General features: G+C 43.7%; 1 protein-coding gene and 1 pseudogene across 4 annotated transcripts in view; one reads left to right on the plus strand and one right to left on the minus strand.

Annotated features, from left to right (window-relative positions):
- Nucleotides 1-23,469, minus strand: part of SLCO3A1 (solute carrier organic anion transporter family member 3A1) — a 458,121-nt gene that overhangs the window by 279,816 nt on the left and 154,836 nt on the right. The gene's annotated exons all lie outside the window — the stretch shown is intronic.
- LOC139038773 (zinc finger protein 737 pseudogene) lies at nucleotides 1,998-5,699 on the plus strand (annotated as a pseudogene).

Consider the following 23,469-nt stretch of genomic DNA (forward strand, 5'->3'; position numbering starts at 1 on the left):
ACCATAAAACTGGTTAGTATCAGAAGGGGGTGTGGAGGTGCAAATGACAGTGCCGAGTTCCTATTGAGTACATGCAATATTCTCAGCATAGGTACCCTATGTGTTCTACAACAAAAGAGCTTTTTAATTAACCAAGTTCACTTAATTGAAAATGGTACACCTTCGGGAAAATGTAATTCAAATGCAAGCAAGATATTCAATAAAAAAAACTGAGTCTCCTGCCCAGTCCCAAGCCTTCCAGAGACACAATCGCTATTATCAATTTCTGGGAGTAGCTTTACCATGCAGCTCTTCATTTACCAAGTGTGCATGAAGCACATAAGATTGTTTGAAAGGCTATAACCAGTAAGAAGGAAAACTCTCAGAATGTCAGATGGGAACCAAGAGACCTATGTTCCATGTTAATAGTGGTTCTCCTTAATAAAAAGAGAAAAGGAATTAAATATGTTCATGCTATGCTGCTCCCAATACTTGAAAGAATTTTAAGACCTGTTACCAGACACATAAAATGCATCACTCTGTCCAGACAGGGAGCAAGTGCTTTGTTCAAGTGCCTCTGCGGAGTGACATTGGGCAGTGTGCATTGGACAGCTTCTTGACTCTTGGGGTCTTGCACCAGGACTGAGGTCTGGACACCGCCTGCCAATTGTCAGGGACAATTAACACCTGCAGTGCTGACAGGGCAGTACCTTCTTCCCCTGGGAATGTGCATCTGGGTTAATACTGATGGGAAAACCACAGGTCTACCCCATGGGTTAAGAATCTCCATGTCCTGACCCGCTTAAGATCCCAAGTCCTAGCAGCTAAGGGCTCAATGCTGACTCATCAATTCCTTTCCCAAGGGCGCTGTGGGATGGTGTCAGAAGTGCGGCTGGAAAAGGGGACGCTCTGATGACCCTTAAAAGCAGGAGAGAGGGGTATACTGACTGAGTGCCTCTCAGGGTGGGGGGAAGTGCCAACCTGGCTAACAGAAAAGGTCTCATGCAGCCACCCTGGACTCCGAGCCTTCTCATTTTTAAAGGCAGATAGAAAGAACTTGGTAACCACTGGTTGGAAGGATGGTTAGGTTAGCCAGAAATCCTTCACATGACCAGCTTTTACAATCTAAGAATTTGAACCCTTCTGTATAGATAAAAAGTACACATGTAAAAACAAATATCATATATTAATGCATATGTGTGTGTATATATATATATATATATATAAAATCTAGAAAAATGATACTGATGAACCTATTTGCAGGGCAGGAATAGAAAGGAAGACAGAGAATAGATTGTGAACACGGCAGGGAAAGGAGAGGGTGGGATGATTTGAGACAGTAGCCTTGATATATATACATACATGACCACGTGTAAAACAGATAGCCAATGGGAAGCTGCTGTATCACACAGGTAGCCCAGCTCAGCGCTCTCTGACAACCTAGAGGGGTAGGATGGGGTGGGAGGTGGAAGGAAGGTTCAAAAGGGGGGGAAATGTGTATACCTACAGCTGATTCATGTTGATATATGGCAGAAACCAACACAAGATTGTAAAGCTATTATCCTCCAATTAAAAATAAATATATACATTTTTTAAAGTACACATGTTTATTTAGTGTCCCTTTATGCAGCCTTGAACTCACTAAGAAGTTTCCCTGGAGGTTTACCTGAGATCAAGAGCCTGCTGCTGCTGCTGCTAAGTCGCTTCAGTTGTGTGACTCTGTGCGACCCCACAGACGGCAGCCCACCAGGCTCCCCCATCCCTGGGATTCTCCAGGCAAGAACACTGGAGTGGGTTGCCATTTCCTTCTCCAATGCATGAAAGTGAAAAGTGAAAGTGAAGTCGCTCAGTCGTGTCCGACTCTGTGTGACCCCATGGACTGCAGCCCACCAGGATCCTCCGTCCATGGGATTTTCCAGGCAAGAGTACTGGAGTGGGGTGCCATTGCCTTTTCTGATCAAGAGCCTAACCAGCATTAATTCAATCCTCACAACAGTTTCTGTCCTACAGCTCCTGGCATGGAGCTCAATCACTGTGAAGACAGGCAGGAGGAGCTGGCATACACGGCAGGCCAGCAGGCCCAGGAGGCCGAGCAGCAAGCACTGGTGTCTCCCCACGGAAGTCCACGCTGGATAAGCAGCAAGTCAAGCCAGGAGGTTCTCGTGGACCACGGCAAGCAGAGGCAGGAGTCTACTCTAGAGCTCTAACTAGGCAGCACCCTATGGCGTGTGCCGGGATTGAGTCCCATACCCCTCCTCTCCCTGTGGCGCCCCCAGTGTTGGGGAAAGAGGGTCTACAATGCAAATACAGCATCTCACTCCTGTAGTCTCTAAAGCAGGTTGTTGCCATTGCTTAGTCAGCTGTGTCCAACACTTTGTGACCCCATGGGCTGTAGCCTGCCAGGCTCCTCTGTCCATGGGACTTCCCAGGCAAGAATATGGGAGTGGGTAGCCATTCCCTTCTCCAGGGAATCTTCCCAACCCAGGGATTGAACCCGGGTCTCTTGGATTGCAGGTGGATTCTTTACCATCTGGGTCACCAGGGAAACTGTGCATACTTAGAAGATTCAGAGACAAAGACAGACTGATCACCCTTGCTTTAGACTGAATCCCTCAGAAGGAAATAACAGCCAATATGCAAAGTCATTCATCTACCCTCAGTTCAGCAGATGACAGGGCATCCCAAGTTGCCAAGGCAACACTAGCTGATCAACAAATGAATACAAGCCTGTACACGTGTGGGCACAGGTGCCCGTCCCATGTATAACAGCTCCCTGTGAGCAGGGACACGCCCCAAGAGCGAGGGACTCATTCCACATTGCTCCTTTGGGCAGACCTGAAGGGTGCTGACGGCTCTTGCTTCCAGAAGGATTGTAAACATATAAATACAGCACAAAATTTAATTACCAACATACAAGCAAGGTTAAATCCAACAAATGTTAATAATATTTTGTACTACTGATTTCAGGGCTCTCTTTTTCATTCTATTTTTCTTAAAGAAAACTTGACCGAGTTGAAGCCTCCTTTTTACTTTAGCTCAGTCAGTACAAACTTCTCACCTTTCCTTCCCAGAGAAGACTGCTTTTATGATCTCCTACATGACTTTCCAATGTATAATTTTATAATTTTGGTACTTATGCTATCACCATAAACTATATAAAAGTGCTATCTTTAAAAAAAAACTTTTTATTTTATATTGGAATATAGCGGATTAACAATGCTGTGATAGTTTCAGATGGACAGAGGAGGGGCTTAGCTGTACATATACACATACATGTATATGTATCAATTCTGCCCCAAACTTCCCTCCAGGCTGCCACATGACATTGCGCAGAGTTCCCTGTGTGGTACAGTACCATACTTGTTGGTCATCCACTTTCATAGAGCAGTGTGTACAGGTCCATCCCAAGCTCTCTAACTATCCCTCTCCCTCACCCTTCCCCCTGGTTACCGTAAGTCCCCTAGGTCTGTGAGTCTGTGTCTGTTTTGTAAATAAATTCATTTGTATCACTTCTTTTTAGATTATGCATATAAGGCATGTCATTCGCCTTTTCTGTCTTCGCCTTTCTGTCTTTCTGTCATTCGCCTATTTCTCCTTCTCTGTCTTATAAAAGTGTTATTTTCTAAATTACATAAACAGAATACTACTTGACCGCAACTTTTCTGACTCAGCAATAAGAAATCCAGATTTAGTTTGGGACCTAATATCCCAAAAGAAGACGCAGAGCAGGAGGCACAAGAGGAGGAAATGGCAGCTTCTCAGGGACGGCTGACATTCCAGGATGCAGCCACAGACTTCACTCAAGAGGAGTGGGAATGCCTGGACCTCAGTCAGCGGGACTTGTCCAGGGAAGTGATGTTAGAGAACTACAGGAACCTGGCCTCTTTGGGTCTTGTAGCCTCTAAGCCGGACCTGGTCACCGTTCTGGAGGAATTGACCGACCCCAGGAGTATAAGCAGAATGGAGACAAGAGACATACACCCAGCAAGGTCTCCACAATACACCTGGGATTTGATGCCACAGAAACCAAGGATAGAAGATTTGTTTCCAAAAGCAAACCTAGGAATATATGAAATATTTCACCTCAGAAACTTCAATTTAATAAAACACTGGGAATATAGGAGGGCATATGAAAGACAGAGAAGATGTTTATATGGACATAAAGAAATTGAGACAGTTACACATAAGGCAAACATTACTGCAAAAAGAAATGAGCAACATGATTCAAACTGGGAGAAACACCAATTTCAGTCTTCAACATCTGCTGAGAAGTGTAAGTTTTTTAGAAAAGGTTTACATCACCTTTTGAAACATACATGTTCTCTGAAAGGAAACGTGATATATTTGGAACGTGATTTAGTCTCCACTGCAAATACTCATTCAAACAATTCTGAATGTAGACTTCATTTATGCATACATTCAAGCATGTCTGAACACCTGAAATTTAAAAATGAGGGGCAAAACTCACAATATACTCAATTTGAGGGATCTGTGAGCAGGAAGTCATTATTCTTCTAGCACAAAGATATTTCCTCTCCATTCCACGATGTATAATGTTGATGATAATGGAAGAGATGTAGTCCAACCGTCATTGTTCAATACACATCATGATATTGCTAATACAGAACAGCTTTCCACGTGTAATAAAATTAGTCAGGTCTTAAGTAAGAGTTCCAGCCCCAGTAATTACAAGGGTATTTATGGTGGAGTGAGAAGGTATTCAAGCAATGAAACTGGGTATAAAGTTGAAGGAGACTCAAACCTTATGAAACATCAGGGATCTGAATCTTCATACAGGGATTCTAAAAGTAATAAATGTAGAAATATCTTTTATCAGATGTCAGTTCATTCTGTGCAGAGTATTCATACTGGAGAGAAGACTTATAATTGTAGTGAATATGGTAAAGCTTCTAATCAGTCTTCAGAACTTGTACAACAGCAAACTATTCAAAATCCACAGAAAGGACACCAATGTAAGATACATGGGAAATTCTTTAGTACCTCATCCAATCTAAGTAAACATAGGAAAATTCATACAGGAAGGAAATCTTTCAAATGTACAGAATGTGGCAAAAGATTTGTCCGTCGCTCACTTCTTACTCAACGTCAGCTTACTCACACTGGAGAGAAATGTTATAAATGTTCAGAATGTGGCAAAGCCTTTATTACAAGTTGAAATCTTAGTAAGCATCACCAAATTCATATGGGGGAGAAGCATTATAAGTGTACAGAATGTGGGAACACCTTCATGAACAGTTCTGCTCTTAGTAGACATCGGCGAATTCATAGTGGGGAGAGACCATATAAATGTACAGAATATGGCAAAGCCTTTAAATATAAATTCATTCTTACAAGACATCTGCTATTTCATACAGGAGAGAATCCTTATAAATGTACAGAATGTGGGAAAGCCTTCAGTGACAAATCAAAACTCACTAATCATCTGCAAGTTCATAATGGAGAGAAACCTTATAAATGTACAGAATGTGGCAAAGGTTTTAATCAGAGGATCAATCTTACTACACATCTGCGAGTTCATTCTGGAGAGAAACCGTATAAATGTACAGAATGTGGCAAAGCCTTTAGTCAGAACTCAACTCTTACCCATCATCAACGAATTCATACTGGGGAGAAAGCTTAAAATGTAAGGAATGTGAAAAAGCCTTTATCAGTTGTTCAGAGCTTACTTGACATCAGCGAATTCATAGTGGAGAGCGACCTTATCATTGCACAGAGGGTGACTGAGACTTTTAACTGTTCAAATTTAACTGCACATCATCGAATCCACACTGGGGAGAAACCATACAAATGTACAGAATGTGGCAAAGCCTTTAATCAGAAATCAACTCTCACTACACGTCTACAAGTTCATACCGGAGTGAAACCTTATAAACATGAAGATTGTGGCAAAGGCTTTAGTCATAGTGGTGAGCTCCCTAAACAGCTGAGAGCACATACTGGAGAAAAACTCTAGTAATGGAACAAGTGATGAAAGGTTTGTCATAAACATGCATCAGAAAACATGAGAGTTTATGTAAGAAACCTATGGAAATGATGTAACAAATATGTAGAAAAATATTTAATCAAAAATCAAATGTAAAGAAACATAAGAGACTGCATATTAGAAAGTATTTCATCAATCCTCTTTTCCGAAGTTTCTCTGAAGGAGAATTACTGTAGGGAGTACTCCATAGTTAAAACACATAGAAAATGGATATATTAGCATGAATCATGAGATGAAGATTGATGGTTAGAAAGTTAGAATTATTAGCAATCTATGCTTGTTTATAATGACATGATTTGAGATTAGAAGTGAATGTAACTCAATGCTCAAATAATCCATAGTATGCTTCGCTTCTATAGTGTGTATGCAAACATAAGTTTTGGATGGTTTATGCTTGAAAGATTAGCCTTTTCATATTGTGTTGCAACCATTTCTATCTATTCTCCATTAGAAGATGAAGGATACCATAATGTAAAATGGACAATGAACATCTAAATGGAGGTGTTTGTCATTGATGTGAAATATCGGGAGGTTGCCATGATGTAAGTGATCATGGAATGTCTTCAAGTATTAAAGGAAGAGAAAGGTTTGTTATAAATTTTTGGTAGGTCGATCAATTGATTTGAAGGAGGAACACTATCACAGTCACTAAAATACTGATGTACCTTTATAATTTCAGCACAAGTCATGAATATTACTTGACAGTGTTGCAATAAAGACAGCGTCTGTGATAACCTAGAAATGTATTGGAAACTCTTTCTGGAAAAGGTAGACAATTAGTGTGTATCATGTTTACTAATTGTTTCCTAGGCTTTGTTTGTACACCATAAAAATCAGAAAAATGAATATCTTTCTCTGTACTTTTGATATGTATTTAATCATGGATCATATCGTGGATTATTAAAGGTTTTATGTCAACTAAAAAAAAAAGATATCCAGGTTTAGCTAACTCATTCATTTAATTGCTATAGACTAATTCTATATTATACAAACAAAATACTGTGTTCATCCATTTCCTAATTGAGGCATATTTGATCGGTTTCAGGTTTCAACTCTTACAAAAATAACTATAGCAAACACCGTTACACAAATATGTTTCCTCATGTACACATGCTGGGTTTCCTCTGGAATCAGTCTGTAGATGGACTTTCTCTGGAGCGTACCTATAAATGCGGAATTGCTGATTTGTAGGAGACACTGCCACTTACTCTCCAAAGTGACTTTACCAATTTTCATTCCCAGCAGCATTGCATGAAAATCTGCACTTTTTTTTTTTTTTCTGGCTGCTCTTGGTGTTTTTGGATTTTAATTTTTGCCAGATTTTAAATTCAAATTTTGAGACGTGTGGGATTATACCTCACTGTGTTAATAATTTGCGTTTTCCTGACTACTGGTGAGTTTGGTAGTTTAGTCGTTGTCATGTCCAACTACTGCAACCCCAAAGACGGTAGCCTACCAGGCTCCTCTGTCCATGGGATCCTCGCTGCAAGAATACCAGAGTGGGCTGCCATTCCCTTCTCCAGGGGAATCTTCCCGGGTCGAACCTGGGAATTGAACCTGGGTCTCCTGCATTGCAGGCAGATTCCTTACTGACTGAGCTATGAGAGAAGCCTTTTATGCTTACTGTCCATTCAGTTTTCCTGCCTCTGATTTCTCCCTGCTTCCATGCTATACCCATTTTTCTGTGGCATAACTTTTTTACTTACTGATTTGTAGACATTCTTTACATATTTGGGATATTAATCCCTAATTATGCAGATGACTATTATGATCATCTCACATTATGCCTTTTAATTCAGTGTATATTATTAAGAAGGTTTTAATTTTAATGTAATCAACTTCTATTTAAAGCTTTGTTCTTTTCTTCCTAAAAGGTCTAAATTTGGGGTTTGGGTTTTGGCTGTGCTGAGTCTTCGGTTGCATGGGCTTTTCCCCAGTTGTAAAGAGCGGGGGATGCTCTCTACTTGCAGTGCACAGGCCTCTCATTATGCGGGCTTCTCTTGTCGCAGAGCACAGGCTCTAGGGCAGGCGGGCTTCAGTAGATGCGGCACAGGGCTCGGCAGTTCCGATTCCTGGGCTCTAGAGCTCAGGTTCAATAGTCGTGTGCACGGGCTTAGCTGCTCCTTGGCAGGTGGGATCTCCTCAGATCAGGGATGGACCCCGTGTCTCCTGCATTGACAGGTGGATTCTGTACCACTGAGCCACCAGGGAAGCCCTTCACCAGGGTTTTATAATATTGTCCATTATAGTCTTGCTTATTTTTGTAGTTCTTTTCGTAATGTACTTTTTGGTTTTTGTTGCTGGTGTAAATGTTCTTTTAAAACAACAACAAAAAACTTTTCCTACTTGGTTTGGGTTTCCCTATAGGAACATGATTGACTTTTGCACACAGATCTTGTATCTACCAAGCTTCTTACTAACAGTTTACAGATTCTCCATTTTGACATTGACAATCATGTCATCTGCAAATATGGGCAATTTTGTTTGTTTTTTCCTGATTTTACACTCCCGTTTTTTCTTGTCTTATTAAGCAGTTAGAACATCCAATGGGGTATTGAGCAGAAGAAACAAAAGCATCCTGAAATCTTTCCTAAAGTTCCTCAATGAAGTATCATGCTCACCATAACTTTTAAGACATTTTTTTATATCAGAATAATAAGCTCCCTACTATTTCTAACTTGTCCAGATTTTTTTGATTTTTTTTTATTTTGTGTTTTTAATCATGAATGCATACTATATTCTTTGCAAAACTTTTTTTCCCACCTACCTTATGTAAAAGATGTACAAGATTTTTAAAAATCTGTCAGGTCATAACTACTTTTCTTGTTCAGGGTCAGAAACAGACAAGAGAAGAGTAAACCTATACTCTCCCAGCCAGGCTAGGTCTAAGTATCCAAGGTTGACTTCCCACTAAGTACCTCCATGGACCACACAGGTCAGCAGCATTTCGATTGCTGCCTCTTGGAATGCCTCGGGCAATACTGTTTTGATCTGAAATTATCTTTTATTTCCTTTGGGAAGTAGAGGGGTTTCTCATGTGAGCTTTTAACGCCCAACCATTAGCTGTCTATGACACTAGCTCTCTAATACAGTCATTATGAAGAGGAAGGGAGCCTCACAAGGAATGAATGAGGTCAGCATCATGATTCTCCTCCTCTACTCAACAAACCTTGGGGAAGTTACATAACTTGTCCAAAGTCTCACATCATAAAGTGACAGAACTGGGATTCCATCTGTGTGGCTTCCACACCCTGCACATTCCACTGCTTGTGGCACTGTCCCCGAATCTCCAAATACGATGGGTCCTGGGCTTCCCCGGTGGCTCAGATGGTTAAGGAATCTGCCTGCAATGCAGCAGACCCCACTTCCATTCCTGGGTCAGGAAGATCTGAAGAAGGGAATGGCTACCCACTCCAACATTCTTGCCTGGAGAATCCCATGGACAGAGGAGCCTGGCGGGCTACAGTTCATGGGGTCGCAAAGGGTCAGACGTGACTGAGCAACTAACTCTCACTTTTCTATACCTGCCCATTCCACACCTCGACCAACCTCAACCAACCGTGTATCGATCGTGTACTACGTTTACAATCTGCTGATGGCTGAATCTGCAGATGTGGGACCCTGGGATCCAGAGGGTCATCAAGGGACCTGAAGACCTTCAAAATGTAGTATCCACAGGGGGTTCTGGACCTAATTTCCCACAGACACTGGGGGATGACTATACACCCAACAGAACTACCTCTGGCTTCAGAATGCCCAACTCACAGAGCCACCAAGGCCCTTCTCCTTGGTTTTATTTTTGTCTTCCCAACTACTCTGTAAATTAGTGGTTGGGGTTCCAAACCGCCCACTCCGCAGAGCACTGTGAATAATGTAATTAAGCACAGGAAATGGTTCGCTGTTATTAGTCTGCATCCTAGCAATGAAGGTCAGGGGACGATCAGGAAGTTGATTTCGCCTATGTGGGAATTCAGGGCAGAGTCCCAGATGGGAGAGCTGGGGTCACGTGGGCTGGGACACCAGGGTTCAGAGAACAGGCAGCATCCAGGCCAACAGCAAGGCTGCAGGGACCAGGGCAGACAGCAGTCAGATGCGCGAATCCCGTTTAGCAATGGCAAACAGAAGGAGCTGGGCGAGAGACAGGAACTCAGGTGTGCTGATCCTCCCCACCCCCAGCGAGAGGCCTGGCGTGCTTTATCTTATTTAACCCTAAAAAAGTCCCCAATAGGAACTGCTATCAGCTTTACAGTAGATGGACAGAGAAGGATTTATCGAAGCCACTTCACCCACACTCCACGCACCTCCCACCCCCAATCCTGGGTGAGCTCAGTATCCAGTTCCTCCCCATCCTAGATCTCAATCCTGCCCTTCATCAACCACTTGATCTTAGAACTGATTTCCTAAAACTGTTTTGGAAAAACAGCTGGAAAAAAGGTGGTTCCTTTAAAAGGACAATACAACGTACTTGTTGAGAACACGGACCCTGCTCAGACTGTTTAATTCAAATCCCACTGCAACCCTTTACAAATTCTGTGACTTTGAGCAAGGCATCTCTGGGCCTCAGTTTCCACATGGATAAAATGGGTACAGCAACAGCACCTACTCCAAAGGATTGTTATGAGGGTTAACAGGTTCATATTTGCAAAGGTCTTAAGATAATGCCTGGCGTCTGAGACTGCACACAACCAAATAAATAAATAAAAATTTTAAAAATCAAAAAAAGAGACATTAGCCAGGGCTGCAAGTATATGAAGGCTTGACGGCAGCTGCAAGATCTGCTTCCAAGATGGTTCATTCACATGGCTGGCAAGTGCAGACTGCAGCTAGAAGAAGGCCTCAGTTCTCAGCATAGAAGGGTCCTCCCACCATGTGGCCAGTTTCGCTCCAGAGCAAGTGATTCCAGAGAGCAAGGCAGAAGCAGCAGCATCTTTTATGACCTAGCATTGTAAGTCACATGTCATCACTACCCCATCATCACACTGGTTACAACACTATTTACCACAGGAAGGCATAAGTACCAGGAGGCAAGGATTATTGGAGGCCAACCTAGCAAGCTGCTTACCATAGCACTATGTCAGCTAAATGAAGAAAGGCCTTGCCATTTAAGTGTCTGGCATTTGGTGAGATAATCAATGTGCATTTATCAGGAGACCAGATGTATGGATGTAAAGAAGAAACGTCCAAGTCACACAGTCAAGTTCCACTGTTGTTCTCTGTTGTTTTATTATCCACTTTCTGAGCCATTTCCAAGGAAGCAGCTGTTAGGTCTCAATGTCTACTCGAAATCATTTTCTCTATAAATTATTTTCAAATTTTAATCATCCTATAAAAATATTCAGAGGGGTAACCTCAAACCCAAAGTGCTGTGCTACTTTCTCCTTCACCAAGTATATCACTATGAAATACTTCCTATAGAATTCAGAACTCTGCCTGCAGTGCAGGAGACCTGGGTTCGATTCCTGGGTCGGGAAGATCCCCTGGAGAAGGAAATGGCAACCCACTCCAGTATTCTTGCCTGGAGAATCCCATGGACAGAGGAGCCTGGTGGGCTACAGTCCATGGGGTCACAAGAGTCAGACACGACTTAACAACTAAACCATCACCAGAACTCATCAGGCTCAAAGTCAACTGAAATTGTTCGCCTTGACTGACATGTCTGCACTAATGTGATTGCAGAGACCAGTGTGTGTCCCAAGACAATTGTGGGAAAGTGCCTCCCTGCACAAAAGCAGACTATCTGCTTCCTCCTATTCCCACCAAAGCCATACCTGGGAGATCAGCCAGGCTGAAACCCAGAGGAGGCTGCGCCTTGAAGCCAGTGAGCCCAGGAGAAGGGACGGACGGAGTAAAGATGGGGAAATACCACCTCTCTGAGGGGCTGGGGTAACTTCAAGGTCCCTGACTCCTGCTTCTCAGCAACTGAGAGAAGGCGGGAACGTCAGATCCATGCCACGGGTTTAAGACACGGCGACACGCCGCAGCAATGGCAGCTGCCCCCGCCAACCCCAGGACGGCCTTTCCAACAGTGCTGTCAGTTCAACCCAGAATGATGTTCTTGATTTTGCCACTGCCCTGACTTCCCAGAGGTGCAGCCACAGGCTCCTGGAAAGCACTGATGGTGTCTTCTGATGGTGAGTATCTTCTATGATACTAATGTGTATAAGGTTATTACACTCAGGATAAACAGGTAAGGCAGACAGTCCTGAGAAACTGTCATACTGGGACCTCCCTGGTGGTCCAGGGGTTAAGACTCCAAGCTACCAATGCAGGAGGCCTGAGGTTCGATTCCTGGTCAGGGAACTAGATCCCACATGCCACATTAAGAGTTTTCGTGCTGCAGCTACAGATCCTGCGTGCCACTGCTAAGACCTGGTGCAACCAAATTACCAAATAAATATTAAAAATGGAGAGATAGTGCCATACTGTCCCTGGTTGTCTCCAGGGGCAAAGGAGCAAAAATGACCGCACCTTGGTCTTTACTAGGAGGATAGAGGCCTGAGGAAAGCACAGTGTGTCCAGAATGTTCCGCTCTGTGCCATGTCACTGTCTTTACTTTTGGAAGATGCCACTGTCTGACCATCATGCCCTCCATATTTGCAGCCGCAATAGATCCTTGAATGGACCATGGATGGAGTCATAAGCAAACCTAAAAAACATGGAGCTGGACTCAGAAAGGGGTCACTAGAGGTCACAGTCTTCTCTAGGCCAAAGCTGACAACAGCTGCTGGGCTCTGCTCCCCAACAGGAAACTACAGTGAAAGTAAATATTGAATGGAAATGTTCCTCTTTAGCAGTGAGTATATTTGCTCAATCTTGATTGAATGACAAAGTCATCACTGAATTCAGAATATTCGTCCCCATTTTACACTGACTTCTATGACATTCACTTTGTTTTAAATTTGCTTAAGGACAAATGCTCACCCTGACATTTCAGAAGGGCAACAGCCTTGGAACAATCCACAGTGTAACTCCACCCTAAAGTGTGAATTCAAACATCAGCTGTGAACTCCTGTGTGACCAGCAGAGCTCTGAGTAGAAAAGTCCTATAAAAAATTCCCACCAGCCAGGCATGAGGGGCCTTTGAAAGTCTGTAACTGATCACTCTGTTGCCACCCAGAATTTTTCCACACAGTTCTTTATGTCATTTTTAGCCTCATCATTCTCGAGAGTTGCTTCTTCTACTTTGGTTTATCCTAAGATTCAAATTACCTAGCTCTATGCAGGCATAGCTCTAAGCAGTCCATCCTAAAGGAAATCAGTCCTGAATATTCCCTGGAAGGACTGATGCTGAAGCTCCAATTCTTTGGCCACCTGATGCGAAGAGCTGACTCATTGGAAAAGACCCTGATGCTGGGAAAGACTGGAGGCAGGAGGAGAAGGGGGTGACAGAGGATGAGATGGTTAGACGGCATTACCCATTGACTCAATGGACATGAGTTTGAGCAAACTCTGGAAGATGGTGAAGGACAGGGAAGCCTGGCGTGCTAGAGTCCACGGGATTGCAAAGAGGCGGACACGGCTGAGTCACTGAGCAATAATGCAAGCATACTGAATAAACTCTCACCTTATTTTGTATGTATGTAATTAATTCTTGTCCTTCACCATCAGAGCTCTGATGACCAATACAATAGCCAGTAGTCACGTGGGGCTCATGCAGTTGAGACGTGTCAAAAGTGTAAAGCACACAGCAGACTTCAATGACTCAGGGTGCAAAAGCAGAATGCAAAGTATCTCACTGGCAGTTTTGCTTCCTATTGATTCCATGTTGAAATATTTGAGAAATACTGGGTTAAATTAAATGTATTAAAATGAATTGCTCCTGTTCCTTTTTATTTTTTAAAATGTGGCTATCAGGAAATTTTAGGCCCTATCTATGGTTTACCAGACAGCACTGGGTATCTCTAAATTAGAGATTGCAAACTGGCGGCTGAGGCTCACAAAGGACTGACAGATACTGAGCTATCCAATGTTAGGCCAAAGGATACTGTTTTTAAATTTAAAAAATTTTTATTTTATATTGGAACATACTTGATTAAACAATGTTGTGTCAGTTTCAGGTGTAGAGCAAAGTGATTCAGTTACACATATACATGTATCTATTCTTTTTCAAATTCTTCTCCCATTTAGGTTGCTAAGGAATGCTGAGCAGAGTTCTCTGTGCTATATAGTAGGTCTCTGTTGGTTATATATTTTAAATACAGCAGTGTGTTCATACAGTCCCAAGGATGCTGATGCTTTTAATTTCAAACAATGTTATCACTTACAAAATCAGGTGATTCAAAACATACAAATAGATTCTACATTATCTTTACAAACAAAGCGATCTGGTAACACTGGGTCTGAGATCGCACATTCTTAGATGGCAAGGATGGCCAGGGGGCTTCCCTGGTGGCTCAGTGGTAAAGAATCCATCTGCAATCCAAGAGTCACAGGTTCAATCTCTGGGTCAGGAAGATCCTCTGGATAAGCTAATGGCTACCCACCCCAGTATTCTTGCCTGGAGGATTCCATGGACAGAGGAGCCTGGCAGGCTACAGCCCATGGGGTTGAAAAGGGTCAGACACGACTGAGTGACTCAACAACCACCACAAGGGTGGACAGGAGCCGCCCCGCTTCGGCCAGGGCACTTGTCCCCCACTTCTCACTGTCCCCACCAGGCCCTACTGCCCCCAACATTGAAGCGAATGTCAGCTGTCATTGTCACCCCACCCCTGCCAGGATCACACACTCAAATTCTCTCCCTGGTTTCTGCAGGCATTGGCATCTGAGAGCCCCATTCCCCAGTGGGGTTGGGAGGCATTTCAAGCAAGAGCAGAAGCAGTGGGAAGGGGCTGATCAAGGCACGTCTGCATAAGAGGAAAGATCCAGAAAGAGAGGTGGGTTAAAGCACACGTGTTTAGTTGAGAGAGCTCTTTTTCTCTTCTTTTACGGCTGGACATCCAAGTGGAGAGGTCCCAGTGGCATTTGTAAATGTATAACTGAATGTCTGTAGGAAAGAGCCAGAGGTAAGGACAATGCCGTAGGGACTCCCAGAGGCAAGAGGAAGACATGAAAGAAAATCGGATCCAGAGTTTAGAACAGAGAGTCAAGAGGGAGATACCAGGAAATCGAATTTGCGGGAAACCAAGTTTGTCATGGGGCTGCTGGCAGGGGTCGCTAAGGTGCCCAGTCCTGGGACAGACAGTGATGACAACCCTGCCATCCTCTTTCTTAAAAAAAAAGGTTTTGAAAACCTTTATGTTTTGTATTGGGGTATAGCCCCAGTTAACAATGTTATGATAGTTTCTGGTAGACTGCAAAGGGTCTCAGCCATACATATACATGTATCCATTCTCCCCCAGACTCCCCTCCCACCCAGGCTGCCACAGAACATTGAGCAGAGTTTCTCTGTGCTAGACAGTAGGTCCTTGTTGGTGATCCATTGTAAATACATCAGTGTGTACAGCTCCATCCTGAACCCCCTAACTATCCCTTCCCCTCATTCTTTCCCCCTGGACATCCTCCTCTTTTATTAACAGCTATTGCTTTATCTCAGGCAATGAATTAGAGAAAAAGATAAAACATAGACAAGCACTTCACAAAACTCTAGCACACCACAATTCTTCAAAACAAACTCTGCTTTCCCTTGTCAACACTGCAAATAGTCCTCTGGCCAACGCTTGTCACTTAAAAAGAAAAAACAAATACCCCTCGCCACCCCCTCACCCCACTTTCCCTCGGCTTAAATCTCTGTCCTCCCCATTCTGTATGATTTTTAAAATTTTTGTATGTGTAGCACAGAAGTGATAAGCACTGTAATTGAAAATACACATAAGAGATCATAGACCCTCTGATAATGGATTTTGAAATATTCTAGATGATTACAGTTCTGCGGCTACTTTTTTCTAGGTAAATGGAAGAAATTTTCATTCTCGTAATCTTTTTACTGTCTCATCAAATATTTTCCCAAGTGATTATGTTGGAGCTGAGGCTTCAGACACCAGTCCTCTGATTCACTTGATAACCTATCATTGTGGCCAAAATATAAAGGAGATTACAGATACTTATGGATAACGATTTTGTAATATTCACTCATATCCCTGGGCTGGTATCAGCAAATTGCTTTCTATTCGCAGATAAATAACACTTTGGTTCCTCCATGAAACAACTAATATCAGCGAAGTTGGATTTGGGCTTGACTGGGATGCAGAGTAATGTAGTGGAAATCTCAGGAATCCTCATTATTATCTTATTTGCGCCATGACTCTGCAACTCTTTTCCAGATATCAGTTATTTGAACACTCTGCATTCCATTTATTGGTTGTGATTTCATGCTACTTACTTTTATAGACTGAGAAATCTGGGATGCTTTCACTAAAGCATCTAATTGTGCAGTCCATAAATATTTATGTGCCTCTGCTCTATATCAGCTGGGAGAGTGGGGTTACAGCACTGAAGAAGCCGGGTCTGATGCCCAGGAAGAGTCTACCAAGTAAGTGGGCTACATATGTTACAAAGTATAATATAATAAGTGCTGCAGCAGGAATCCATACAAGGCACAAATAAGAAAGGAGGAGGGAGAAAGGCAGGAAAACCAAGAGGAGCTTATTCACGAGGAGGCAGCTGCATGGGGATCACTGTGGAAGGTGGGTTAAGGCAGGAGTGAAGCAATTTATGCGAGACCATGGGCTTCCGTGGTGGCTCAGATGGTAAAGAATCTGCCTGCAATTCAGGAGACTCAGGTTCGATCCCTGGGTCGGGAAGATCCCCTAGAAAAGGGAATGGCTACCCACCTCAGTATTCTTGCCTGGAGAACTCCATGGACAGAGTAACCTGGAGGGCTACAGTCCATGGGGTCACAAAGAGTCGGACACGAGTGAGCAATTCACACACATAGCTGGATGAACAGCTACGGTGGGTCTGGCTTCCAGCAGACTTTGCAGACGGTCAGTGTGCCCGGATTTTAGCTGAAGGGCAGAGCCAGATGACTGAGAGCCTAATTTTATTTTATTTTTCCATTTATTTTTATTAGTTGGAGGCTAATTACTTTACAATATTGTAGTGGTTTTTGCCACACATTAACATTAATCAGCCATGGATTTACATGTGTTCCCCATCCTGAACCCCCCTCCCACCTCCCTCCCCATCCCAACTCTCTGGGTCATCCCAGTGCACTAGCCCCGAGCACTTGTCTCATGCATCCAACCTGGACTGGCGATCTGTTTCACACTTGATGATATACATGTTTCAGTGCTGTTCTAAGAGCCTAATTTTAATATCCCTACAGGGAAACATAGATCGACTGAGTGACTTAGTCAAAGACACCAAGGTCAGCCTAAGGCAGTGATGAAAACACAGACAGAAGTTGCTGAGCTTTCCCCCTAACATTTGTGGCACCCACCATTAGATAGTATTCTACCTTGTTCTGCATAATAGGTGTGTGGCCCAAGCTTGCATCAACCACATGAAACTAAAGCATCAGGTGCTGTGTGTGTCTACGTGTTAGTCGCTCAGTAGTATCCGACTCTTCTTCGACCACATGGACTGTAGCCCACCGGGCTCCTCTGTCCATGGGATTCTCCAGGCAAGAATACTGGAGTGGGTTGCCGTGTCCTCCTTCAAGGGATCTTCCCAACCCGGGGACTGAACCCTGGTCTCCTGCATTGCAGGCAGATTCTTCACCATCAGATCCACCAGGGAAGCTCCGGTGTCTAACAGCAATGTAAAGAAACAGACTAGACTAGACTGGGACCTGATCACTAGCACCTGGAAACCTGTCAGAAATGCAGATTTCTAGGCCTCACCCCAGAACTACAAAGTACAAACTCTGGAGGTGGGGACCAGCGATGTGTGTTGTAGTGAGTCCTCCAGGTGACTGACTTCACGCACATCTGAAAGCCACCGACACAGACACAAAGGTTCTAGTTACTTTCCTAACTGAGCTCCAAGTTTTCATCTCTTTTTAACTCCTTGTATTGGACCACCCCATGGAACAAAATGTTTCTACAGCTCACTTGATTTTTAACATTTTAAGTACTACATTTTCCATGTAAATTTATTAACTCAGTTTTTTCACTTGTCATTGGGCAGATGATGCCAGACTTCTGATCGGTGTTGTCTCTTAAATGTGCATCTCCTTCCCACTGAGACAGGCTGGGACCCAGGACCCTAGGCTGCAGTGCTGCAATGCCTGCACCTGGACACACTCCCCTCCAGCAACAACATACAAAGAAACCGCATGGGGCTAAAAATAACTGTGCGCATGTGCAGTTGGGGCAAATTCAGGACCCAAAGATACAACAAGACAAAAAATCCAGCTGTCACTTTTGAAGAGCTGGAGCTAAAACAGGGTGTCAGGAGCAAAAGCATGATACTGCGAGCGCCCCCTGCACACAACATCACCTAAGCGGTAGGCAAAACACCCTGGACGCACCCCTACCCTCACCCCACGTAAGGAACTCGTGTAAGTGGGGGAAGCTACCCGCACTCCCAGAGGGGGCAAGCAAGGGAACCTGTTACCTGTCCTCGCTTCCCCTGCGGTAGCAGGGGCCCCAAGAGAGCCTAGCCTGAAGTTCTTGTGTGGCCTCCAGTCAAGAGCCCTGGCCCGTAACACCATCAGCCCCCAGAAAACCCCCCGTCTGTAAACAAGAAACGACTGTTTGTCGGGTCACAGATAACAGCCCAGAAACTGGCTTATGGGCCAAAGTTGATTCACAGCAAGCGTTCTTAAAGGAGTCCTCTTTATGTCTTCCAGTCAAATCTCACATCCCTCCAGTGTGGTGGGTAGAACACTTCTAATAGATGCTCTGAATATCTGGTATGTCTGCTGGCTAATTATATCTTCTAAGGCTCAAGATAATTGCTTTTTTTTTCCTGAGTGTTTTCATAATAAGTCACATGTCAGTGTCATTTGAGCTATGTCAACTTCTGGTGGTGGCACTATTATTATTACTAGCAACAACACCAAGCAGGCTTTTCATCAACGACACAAATTCTAAGAGAGCAGGAACTCTGTCTTTTCACCACTGTATCCTCAGAGTCTAGAACAGTTCCAGGCACCCAGTACATAATGAGTCCTCAACTAACACAAGCTGAATGAATGAGGGACTACATTAGCATTTCTAGGAATACAAAAGACGAACAAGGCAGACCTAACCTCCTTCATAAAACACCTACCTACGTGCAAAGACCTAGATGCTGAGCGGCCCCACAGATGAGTAAGAAATGGTTCCTGCTTGTGCCTGGGTGTGGACACACAGACATGGACAGTGCTGGATCACTCTAGCTGACCATGGCTACCTGAGTCACTCCCACTCTTTACACTCACAACCTCAGGCATCTACAGGGAAAAGTTCAAATGGAGACACACTCATCACATGTCTTAACCTTAAATGTTCAACAGGTCCACAGACATAGAAAATAGACTCATGGTTGCCAAGGGGTCGCGAGAGGTGAGGGAAGGGTGGATCGGGAGTTTGAGAATAGCTGATGCAATTATATATATAGAATGATAAATAACAAGGTCCTATTGTAGAGCACAGGCAAGTATATTCAATGTCTTGTGACAAACCATAATAGAAAAGAACATGAAAAAGAATGCATGTATATGTGTAACTGAATCTCTCTGCTGTATAGCAAAATTAACACAAGATTGTATATCAACTATAAATCTTTTTAAAGGTTTAAAAACAAGTTAATTATTAAGTAAAACATGTTCATAACCTCATTTTACAATTATACCTTTATAACAACAAACTATACAGAAGCAACAGTTTATATCAAATACTATGGGCAGTGCAAAAGCAAACTAATTTCACTTTTCACCACAGGGCTGCACTATTTACAGGGGAGACGAAGTCTCTGGCTTGACCTGAGATGCACCACAGGCATGCTTACACACTGGATTTCATAACTTAGCACACAAAACAATGTAAGTATCATGCCAATAACAGCTGTATGTTGATAACTTGCTGAAATGAAAATATCTCGGCTATATTGGGTTAAAATACATTAAATTAATTCTACCTGATTCAGTATATTCTCTTTATTTGGTCACCAGAGAATTAAAGCTACATCTGGGGCCCACATTCTATTTCTGGGAGACTTTATAGCTCCCAGGAGACGCAGCCCAGGAGGCCACAGCAGGATGGGGGAAGGGACAGAACACTGACCCCAGCATCCAGCTGCTTCTTACGCTGACGGCTCGGGAAATCCTCGGGATTAAGGACCACTTTCTGGTCCTTTTTACTGCCGGGCTCGGGGAGGTTCTGCATCTCCCAGCCAAGGCTCAGCTGCCTGCGCGCCATCTCCCACCCTCAAGCCCCCACTACCTGGACACCCAGCAAACATGGGGCACAGTAGCTGAGCGGCACCTCACCCACACAGACCTTGCCCACAGGTGTGCCCAGCACCCATCTCCACTGGCTTTGACTATCATGTTCCTCAAGAGAACCTGAACTTGGAAGATAGGACCAAACATGGAATTCTCAGAGCTGGTGATGGGGGAGAGCTGCTGATGGGGGAGAGCTTGTGATGGGGGAGAGCCAGTGATGAGGGGAGAGCCAGTGATGAGGGGAGAGCTGGCGATGGGGGGAGAGCCGGCGATGGGGAGGAGAGCTGGTGATGAGGAGGTGAACCAGTGACGAGGGGAGAGCCGGCAATGGGGGGAGAGCTGGCGATAAAGGGAGAGCTGGTGATGGAGAGGAGAGCTTGCTCATGGTCCTGCTGGTCCTCCTCCCACCCTGGGCTCCATTCTCTCCCATGTGCATGGAGATCCCAGAGCCCACAGGTGCAAGCTCCACATACTCACTCCTGTTCCATCCTAACACTGCTGACAGCACCTTCTGGCCACACCTTGGGTCACTCTCTGTAGGACATGCAGGCTATAGAGGTGGTCTGGCCATCCGTGGCAGAGGGAACTCCAGGGCCCCTTGCAACTAGCACTCTAGGGGGTAACCCTTTCACCCCTCCACCGTCTGAGGCACTGGAGGGGAGCCCTATAAAGCCCAGGGCTTAGGGGACCCCTTGTCTGACCAAAGGACTGTGTATCACCAGAAGGGCTCAAGTTAAAAGACAAAAAAAAGAGGTGCTCTATATATATTTACACACACACACACAGAGAAATATACCCAGCCATAAAACAGAATGAATTTTGCCTTTTGCAGCAACAATGGATAGACTTGGAGAGTACTGTGCTAAGTGAAATAAGTCAGATAAAGAAACACATATACTATATGCTATCACTCACGTGTAGGACCTAGAAAATACCACAAACTAGTGAATGTCAGTCATATCTGACTCTGCAATCCCATGGACTATAGCCTGCCAGGTTCCTCTGTCCATGGGATTCTCCAGGCAAGAATACTGGAGTGGGTTGCCATGCCCTCCTCTCCCGGGGATCTTCCCGACCCAGGGATCAAACACATGTCTCTTGTGTCTCCTGCACTGGCAGGCAGGTTGTTTACCATTGAGCCACGAGGGAAGCTCTAGTGAATATATCAAAAGGGAAGCAGACACAGATGGAGAGAACAAACAAGTGGTTACCAGTAGGAGGGGCAATGGGGTGGAGTGGGAGCTGCAAAGTATTGGACGTAAGATAGGCTCAAGGATGGACTGTACAACATGGGGAAAATAGCCAATAATTTGCAATAACTGTTCATGGAAAGTAATCTTTAAAAAGTATATAAAAATTAAAAAAATGAAGACAATAATACCAAGGGTTTGTGAAGACATGAAAATGTTCCACATCCTCTGCTCAGTTGGAAATGCAATTGGTCCAAACAGGCTGGAAAACCTCTGAGTGGGACTACTAAAGATGAAGGTACTGATGACCCAGGAATTTCACCCCCAGGTACACATCCAACAGAAACACATGCAGACCTTCACCAAAACTTAAGCATTATAACACCCACGGGGGTAGTAATCATGACAGTCCCTAACGGGTCAACTGCACGCACGTCCACCAAGAGCATGGTGGATGAAGTAGATGATAAAACGGTGGTACCCATCATACCACGGGGTGCAGGAGAGCCAACTCCCTACTACCACACCCAACAAGGTGAATCCAACAAACAACGCAGAGCAAAAGAAGCCATACACAACGGATTACATACTGTATCATTCCAATAGGCTTCCCTGATAGCTCCCTTGGTAAGGAATCCGCCTGCAGTGCAGGAGACCCTGGTTCAATTCCTGGGTCGGGAAGATCCGCTGGAGAAGGGATAGGCTCCCCACTCCAGTATTCTTGGGTTCCCCTTGTGGCTCAGCTGGTAAAGAATCTGCCTGCAGTGTATAAGACCTGGGTTTGATCCCTGGGTTGGGAAGATCCCCTGAAGAAGGCAAAGGCTACCCACTCCAGTGTTCTGGCCTGGAGAATTTCATGGACTGTATAGTTGCAAAGAGTTGGACATTACTGAGCGACTTTCACTTTCACTTTGAACAACATGGGGATTGTTGCATACTTAGAGCTGGACTTCTGTATCCATAGATTCAACCAAACACAGACGATATAGCACTGTAGTATTTACTAACGAAAAATATCCACATGTAAGGTGACTCATGAGATTCAAACCCATGTTGCTGGGTCAACTGAATATAAAACTCAAAGACAGGTAAAGGTTATCCACATTAATAGATATCAGGGGACTGATTACTTTGGGGGAAAGTGGGTGGGTAGTGGCAAGGGGAGCCATGCTGGAAGCTTTTGTATGCTGCATGCTGCATATGCTCTGTATGCTTCATTACCTGACATGGGCGGTAGGAATGTAGTGTGTACATTTTGTGAAAATTCATATTAAGGCCTCATATTTCCCTAAGCAAAACTTTTGTCAGACATGTTACAAGGTTAAAAACAATGGCAAAAAAGATCAGCAACAAATGTAAAATTGTGGAGAAAATAATTTGAAATATCGATTTATACTCAAAATCATTTATAATATAATAAATATCATTATTTTCCTCTTGAACTGATAGTATGAAGCCATCAGGATTAGCTAGATGACATTTAAAAATACTATTTCATGTCTCCTCTTTTTATGTATGTGTTGGTTTATTACATAATTTAAATTTTATATTAACAGAGTAATACAAGTACATAATTTATATATAAATAAAGATTATTAGAGTATTATTGGCACTTACAGAAACTTTCATGGATGAAAGTTTCACTAAGCCAAAGCATTCAGACACCCTTATATCTAGATGTATTCACATAAATATACCATCTTATCTCTCAGGAAAAAGGTACCAAGGTAACCAAACTTTGTGAAAACTCTGCACTTTTAAAATTATTCATAAATCTCCAATAAGAAGGACAGTTGAATCCTCCAGGGAATCCACTTTAAATCTTCATTTTTTCTTTACTTGTGGAAGCACAGCTGAAGAGACAGGTTATCAGACAGACCTTTATCTCCCTTTGAAGCCACAGAAATAGTCTGGAAAGAGGATTTAGGTCTCAGCACTGGGTTCCCACCACTGGCCCTTGAGAAAAGTCAACAAATTGGATAGTC

The sequence above is a fragment of the Odocoileus virginianus genome, chromosome 16, assembly GCF_023699985.2.
Source record: "Odocoileus virginianus isolate 20LAN1187 ecotype Illinois chromosome 16, Ovbor_1.2, whole genome shotgun sequence".
In the NCBI taxonomy this organism is placed as follows: domain Eukaryota; kingdom Metazoa; phylum Chordata; class Mammalia; order Artiodactyla; family Cervidae; genus Odocoileus; species Odocoileus virginianus.